The 8336-nt window shown below is 36.9% G+C and overlaps 1 long non-coding RNA gene across 1 annotated transcript; it reads right to left on the reverse strand.

Moving 5' to 3' along the window:
• Positions 1–463: 463 nt before the first annotated feature.
• Positions 464–8225, reverse strand: LOC140156376 (uncharacterized). The gene is made up of 3 exons (XR_011859541.1): positions 8151–8225; positions 7171–7239; positions 464–536 (listed from the first exon to the last, which is right to left on the reverse strand). It is a non-coding gene; the product is annotated as an uncharacterized lncRNA (long non-coding RNA).
• Positions 8226–8336: the final 111 nt, after the last annotated feature.

Below are 8336 nucleotides of genomic sequence, written 5' to 3' on the forward strand. Positions count from 1 at the left end.
GGCCGCTCATATGTATAAACGTTTAACCCAAATCCACCCTCTACGTGCGTCTACGTGCATGTGAAATCCAGTGTGGCCTATACCCAGCATATATGATACACATTTGTTTTTTCGTTTTCTCAGAATCACTTTCCATGAACTTGGGAGGGTTTTGTATTCAGGTATTCAATTATTTTAATTGCTTTATTCTTGAATTACAAAGCTTTTATCACATGATGTCCTTTATTATTCAAGAGTACTTATATGTGAGGGTAATCGTGGAAGTCACAGGGTGGACAGTTACCATAGCAACACTCATTTACGTCCATTTTGCTCATATATTTTATATGCCATTGAAATTGAACAAAAATGGCAGAAGTTTTTGTTGATGTGGTAACTGATTACCCTGTGATTGCTATATCTACCCTCAAATTGAAGTTTTCTTCTATCAGGAATAACAAGAAAAACATATGACAACTTACATTGAACCAACGAATGAACTGTTCGGACTAAATATTCTTCCTGACAAGTTTCGCAGACAATCGGATGAAATTGTACTGCAAACAAAAATTAAAAAAAAACCTGCTTATTAAATGCCAAAAGGACATGCTACAGACTATCATAGCATCGATAAAATATCTTTAATTCTAGACAAATGGCGGCGGAAGCATTAAAATGTAAAGGGGGCGGTCGGGGGACCAGCATAGTCTCTTCCGATTTGACTGGTAATTTTTGTGTGTTTTGCTACTTGATAGGTCATTGTGCAATTATACCCTATTTGGGCCCAAAACACGGTGATTTTCGTGCTAAAAAGGAAGATGCACAGGGCAATTATTGTTTTATTTTTACTTCTATTGTGATTTTTTAGGGGGGGGGCGTCAGACGCGCCCCCCCCCTTCCGCCGCCTATGTTCTGGACAAATAACATGTGTCTCATCCAATATATTATGGTGTAAGAAAAGTTAGAAAACGCCCAAATGACTTGAGGCAATCGTGGGATGATCGTTCGCAATCAAATGAACGAAAATATCGTAAACAATCATTTCACATGTAGGAAATGGTTCAGGATTTATTCGCAGTACAAATGTACAGTACAATAACAGTGCAATAGCCATGATAAAGAGTATAATAACAAACAAAAGAATTAAGACATTTCAAGAAGGCCAATACGGTCAGACTGAGACATATATAGCCATCAAATTAAGTAACAAAAAAGTTGCATTCCATATACAGAGAACAGACCACGATCTAGATATGCTGTGGCATAAAACCACGCAGCCGTGCCGTTTGTTTCCTCCTTTGACTGAAAACAAACAACATTGAAAATTAATATCAATGCAATTGAAGGGGTGGGTGTAATATAGTCCTAACCCTCATCTATTTTTCAACTTTGTTACTGCATTCAAAACAGTTGCGTTTAAAACACATTTGTAAAGCTGGTGTTTAGTTCATTATCAACAAAAATCATCTGATCATTGCGCTTATCAACACTATGTGCTATATAATCAGGAATATTAATGATTATCTAAGATACAGCATGTACAATCAGGTTTAAACGAGTCACTTCTATTTTGGGTTACACTATATTGCACCAACATTTCAGTGCAGTTTCTCAGATCATCTAGAAACACTGAAAGCTGAGTCTCTGTTTGGAAACACTAAGAACATGTTTGTTACATCCCAAATTTTTAGATTTGTCATTTTCTTATAAGAAATATCCAATTTATTTAGCGTTTCCAGGTCTAGAAAGAAGGTAAACAAAAACAACTATATTACTACATGATCTATTATGCAACATAGTGTTAACCCTCAAATTACAAGTGACTGGTTTCAAATTAATAATTACACAAATAATTCCAGCAACTCACATTATCTGTTGCAAAACCCATGTACGTTATGCTTTATGTACTTAATGCATCTGATTTTACAACTATGTGGTCAAAAAATGGTTTCTCTTAAAACCAGTAACATGTGTTTTTGGAGGATTAGAACTATATTACACCCACCCCTTCAATTGTGCAAGGTGCGCCACTGTACTAGGTCATTAAATATTTATGGCAGAAGATGAATTCTAGAAGTATTCAGTCTCATACCGGAAAAGACCTGTTAGTTACCGTTGACCCGAAATGTTGACCCTGAAAACCCCATAGGCACTAGCTGTCAATGACAATACATACCATCGGCCGAATCACTATACGTATTTGCAAAATACGCATTTCGAGAAAATCGAATTTGAAAATTTAGCGATTTTCATTTGCTGCATATAATCTTGATTAAAACATTATTGTCAATTAAAGGAGTGTTTCGTGATCCTAGCATCCTCTTTTTATGACATTTTCAGTACATATCCACGAAAAAAGCCTATTCCCAAAATTTCAGTTGATTCCGATTTTGCGTTTGCGAGTTATGCATGATTATGTGTATTACACTGCTCCATAGACAATGGGTGCACCAGAACGAAATTCAAATTTTACGATATCTTTGCAAAACGAATTAATCTGCAAGAAATATTTTGTACATAAACATTATGTAGCCAGAGGTTTCCAGTGATATAAAAATCTCAACTTTTTGAGAAAAGTGGGGGATGAGGCTGTGGATCACGAAATGCCCCTTTAAAACCGGGTTAAACGTAATGCAAATATACCACATTTTCGATGTAATTCGCTTATCACTATCGCTTATCACTATCAGAGCATAGCTTATTTAAACAATAAATTTTAAATAAAATACGTCATGCAAATACGTCACTATGTGAAACAGTTGCGCAAATACGTCAGTATGTGAAAAGCACAAATCACCAATGTTACCGTGCAATTACAAAGTCGCGCAAATACGTCACTATGTGATACGGCAAATTCTTCAAATTGCAGACACGACATACTGGGCTTGCGCAGTATAGATGATCGGCAAATACGTTGTTGTGTGATACACACATTTCAAGGTTTTGCAAATACGACATAATTACATTAATTAATATCTTACTAATTAAGCCACTTTGAGGCATGGTTTTTGGTGAATATATAGAGTAGAACATAACAAACAAGTATACTAATTTTCTCAAAAATGTTAAAAATGTCGGATACGTCACTATGTGATGCGGTAGACTGTGTACTATTATGCGACCGAGAGTGTTTTGGTGCGGAAAAGGCATGATTTTTGGCATGCCGGAAGGGAGGATAAGCAAAATTTTCAGTTTCAATATACAGTGGAATTTTGGCACAACAAAGCCGCTTTTACACCACGTATTAATACGTTCAAGTATGCACGCAAAATTGGCGGTTGCATGGCAAACATAGTAAAAAGCAAGGCCATTTAAGGTTTGGAATATACCAAAATTAAGCTTAAAGAATCCAACTTTCAGCAAATCTTATCATTTAATTATTATTATTTTAATCACTATTTTATTCGGTAAATTTTTTATTTCGTCTATTTTTTAAATGCAAGCTATGCTTGAAATATGTATCCTCTTGTTATCATTTTTATAACTTCTACACAGTCAGAGATCGTCGTCAGAGAGCCTATTGCCATAGAAAAATGGCGGAGTCTTTCCTATCTACGATATTTGGCTGCAACGCTCACTCAAGCCCACACAAGCTTCCTCGGTAGCCCTGATGTAATCATTGACACTGTTGTTTTCCGTTGCGACTGCATATTTCAAACCCTTCGCGAGTAACTGGGTTTGGGAAGTAGTCAGTTTATGCTTAGACTTATTTATTCAACCATTTCTTAAAATGCGCATTTTATTACTAATAGTGTTGCTCACATCCAATTGGGGACTCTTGCGAGATCTTCTTCAATTTTTTTGTAACCATTCCAACTTCTTAGAGAAACGATAGGACCATTTGGCTCTGGAATTCAAAGAACACAAAACTGAAGCGGAAGAAGCTTCACAGAAAGCATTCACCAACTCACAAAGACAGGCCCATTTGTTGGTTGAAGTGTGGAATGTATCAGTTTCCCAAATGCATGAACTGTTCAATATTAATCAAACCGTTTCTGTAGTGTTGTTACGACTTTCCTAAATGAGACAAAGTTTAAAAAGGTTGAAAAGTCACAAAGGAAAGTGTTGTTTTAACTTTGGAGCCTCTTGTACGTTTTGTAAAGTTTTTGGTAGATATTGATGCTTTAAAAAAACACCTGATTTTTAAAGAAACACATTGCACGTTTTAAAACTAACTTTGAAATAATAATATGACTGTTTACTAAGTGCTGTGTGAAATATTTATGGCAGAAGATGAATTCTAGAAGTATTCAGTCTCATACCGGAAAAGACCTGTTAGTTACCGTTGACCCGAAATGTTGACCCTGAAAACCCCATAGGCACTAGCTGTCAATGACAATACATACCATCGGCCGAATCACTATACGTATTTGCAAAATACGCATTTCGAGAAAATCGAATTTGAAAATTTAGCGATTTTCATTTGCTGCATATAATCTTGATTAAAACATTATTGTCAATTAAAGGAGTGTTTCGTGATCCTAGCATCCTCTTTTTATGACATTTTTCAGTACATATCCACGAAAAAAGCCTATTCCCAAAATTTCAGTTGATTCCGATTTTGCGTTTGCGAGTTATGCATGATTATGTGTATTACACTGCTCCATAGACAATGGGTGCACCAGAACGAAATTCAAATTTTACGATATCTTTGCAAAACGAATTAATCTGCAAGAAATATTTTGTACATAAACATTATGTAGCCAGAGGTTTCCAGTGATATAAAAATCTCAACTTTTTTGAGAAAAGTGGGGGATGAGGCTGTGGATCACGAAATGCCCCTTTAAAACCGGGTTAAACGTAATGCAAATATACCACATTTTCGATGTAATTCGCTTATCACTATCGCTTATCACTATCAGAGCATAGCTTATTTAAACAATAAATTTTAAATAAAATACGTCATGCAAATACGTCACTATGTGAAACAGTTGCGCAAATACGTCAGTATGTGAAAAGCACAAATCACCAATGTTACCGTGCAATTACAAAGTCGCGCAAATACGTCACTATGTGATACGGCAAATTCTTCAAATTGCAGACACGACATACTGGGCTTGCGCAGTATAGATGATCGGCAAATACGTTGTTGTGTGATACACACATTTCAAGGTTTTGCAAATACGACATAATTACATTAATTAATATCTTACTAATTAAGCCACTTTGAGGCATGGTTTTTGGTGAATATATAGAGTAGAACATAACAAACAAGTATACTAATTTTCTCAAAATGTTAAAATGTCGGATACGTCACTATGTGATGCGGTAGACTGTGTACTATTATGCGACCGAGAGTGTTTTGGTGCGGAAAAGGCATGATTTTTGGCATGCCGGAAGGGAGGATAAGCAAAATTTTCAGTTTCAATATACAGTGGAATTTTGGCACAACAAAGCCGCTTTTACACCACGTATTAATACGTTCAAGTATGCACGCAAAATTGGCGGTTGCATGGCAAACATAGTAAAAAGCAAGGCCATTTAAGGTTTGGAATATACCAAAATTAAGCTTAAAGAATCCAACTTTCAGCAAATCTTATCATTTAATTATTATTATTTTAATCACTATTTTATTCGGTAAATTTTTTATTTCGTCTATTTTTTAAATGCAAGCTATGCTTGAAATATGTATCCTCTTGTTATCATTTTTATAACTTCTACACAGTCAGAGATCGTCGTCAGAGAGCCTATTGCCATAGAAAAATGGCGGAGTCTTTCCTATCTACGATATTTGGCTGCAACGCTCGCACTCAAGCCCACACAAGCTTCCTCGGTAGCCCCGATGTAATCATTGACACTGTTGTTTTCCGTTGCGACTGCATATTTCAAACCCTTCGCGAGTAACTGGGTTTGGGAAGTAGTCAGTTTATGCTTAGACTTATTTATTCAACCATTTCTTAAAATGCGCATTTTATTACTAATAGTGTTGCTCACATCCAATTGGGGACTCTTGCGAGATCTTCTTCAATTTTTTTGTAACCATTCCAACTTCTTAGAGAAACGATAGGACCATTTGGCTCTGGAATTCAAAGAACACAAAACTGAAGCGGAAGAAGCTTCACAGAAAGCATTCACCAACTCACAAAGACAGGCCCATTTGTTGGTTGAAGTGTGGGAATGTATCAGTTTCCCAAATGCATGAACTGTTCAATATTAATCAAACCGTTTCTGTAGTGTTGTTACGACTTTCCTAAATGAGACAAAGTTTAAAAAAGGTTGAAAAGTCACAAAGGAAAGTGTTGTTTTAACTTTGGAGCCTCTTGTACGTTTTGTAAAGTTTTTGGTAGATATTGATGCTTTAAAAAACACCTGATTTTAAAAGAAACACATTGCACGTTTTAAAACTAACTTTGAAATAATAATATGACTGTTTACTAAGTGCTGTGTGAAAATGAGAGATTTCCATGACTTCAGGGCTGAATGAGCCAAAATTGAAGGCAAAAACTGCCCTTTTCAAAAGTCACAAAGTAGGCCTATGCTTGTCACAAAAGTTGATTCATGGCTTGTTACTAATGGGAAAACCCCATGTGTTTGAGTGCAGTTTAAAATCCTCACCAAGTGAACATTTACTGTAATGTGTATCGATTCTTGATCATTCAGCCATGCAAATCCCCTTGGTGCAGAGTTCAGCACAGCGAGTTGTAAGATGGTCAGTTCCATTCCTTGTCCCAATACGCCTTGCAGTTTATAACAAGCATAGGCCTACTTTGTGACTTTTGGAAAGGGCACTTTTTGTCTTCAATTTAGGCTCATTCAGACCTGAAGTCATGGAAATCTCTCATTTTCACACAGCACTTAGTAAACAGTCATATAATTATTTCAAAGTTAGTTTTGTTGGTACAAAACGAAACCTTACGATGTTATGACGACATGTTCAGAGGGGGACTTATTTCTTTTGAGGTGTTTAGTTCAAGTCCATAATAATCCTTCAACAAATGTCCGACTGCCTTTCTGATCATTACGTAAAATTAACTAGGCCACACGATGTTAAGCAGTCTGCTCAATGAATAAAGTGCCGATGTGATGATCACATGATTCAATTAGCTAATCAGAATCCCATTTCTGAAGAACTTTGCCGAAAACTGTAGTTTGACCAGGACAAAACTCACAAACATGATCTAATAATTCATGCCTTTCTTTTCAAAAGGACCAAAAGTTCTTAACAAAGCAATAGTCCACATATCTACTTACATATACTCAGCAACCGTAAAATCAAACAGCACAGGTTCAATATAACAAAGATCTGGTGCTCTAATCACTCTGAAACATAAATAAAAACAATATAAGGAGCGGTTGATTGGCGCTTGATTTGTTTGTTTGTTTCTTCTTCTTCTTCTTCGTTATACTGCTTAACTTCCCAGCGAAGAGATAACACAAGCAGGGATGTGGTGTGCGCAGTTTGTTTAGTCCTTCAGATGACTGTCCTGCTCACGCAGGTAGTCTATGGTGACAGCTTTAAATTGATCTGGGCTGGATATTGAGGAGATGGTATCAGGGAGATTGTTCCAATCCCTTATTGTTCGGTTTATGAACGAATATTTGTGGCAATCAATCCTAGCGTGTTGTTCAATATAATTATTGGTTCCAGATCTCCGTGTTTGCCTTTGGGCTGGCGTCAGGTAGTTTTGCACCGGTATAGCGAGGTGCCCCCCTATGGCTTTATGTAGAATTCCAAGTCTGTTTGCTTTCCTTCTAGTGGACAAGTTGTCCCATTTCAGCTCCCGTATGAGTCCCTGAACACTCGTCTTCCAGTCGTAATTTTTGTAGACCATTCTGGCCGCCCTTCTTTGTACTTTTCCTACTTTTTTAGTAAGATCTTGTGTGTATGGGTCCCACACAGCCGAGCAGTACTCGACTGTGGGGCGTACCAGGGTCTTGTAGGCTGAAGACTTGATCTCCTTGGTGCAGGAACCCAGATTACGACGAACAAAACCTACAGTTTTGTTTGCTGTTGAAGTGATTCTGTTTATATGTGTATTCCATTTGTTTGTTTGTTTCTACCTATCTCTGATTTCGTGCTTTAGCTTTCGAGCTCAAGCACTGGTTTATAGTCGGTTTCCCCGTAAGGGCAAAAATAATTATGTCTCAACCCTGGTAAGTTGTAAACTAGAATGCCGCAAAAGTTACGCGCGTTTTATAATAACACGAAGTTTGCAGTATGGTGCACTTACACAATATCTAAAATTCTTGGCAGGCCCTTCAGAGACTCCTTATGAAGGGACACCAAAGGAACATGGTTTAGATACCTGCAAAAACAACCCACAGAAGACACAGATAACTTCAACACGGTATCATCATCGAGGTTATAGGAGCATTTTTCCGTAACGGCGCTGTTCACTCAGTAGTTCTTTTCTCAC

Source organism: Amphiura filiformis, chromosome 7 (genome assembly GCF_039555335.1).
Source record: "Amphiura filiformis chromosome 7, Afil_fr2py, whole genome shotgun sequence".
NCBI lineage: Eukaryota > Metazoa > Echinodermata > Ophiuroidea > Amphilepidida > Amphiuridae > Amphiura > Amphiura filiformis.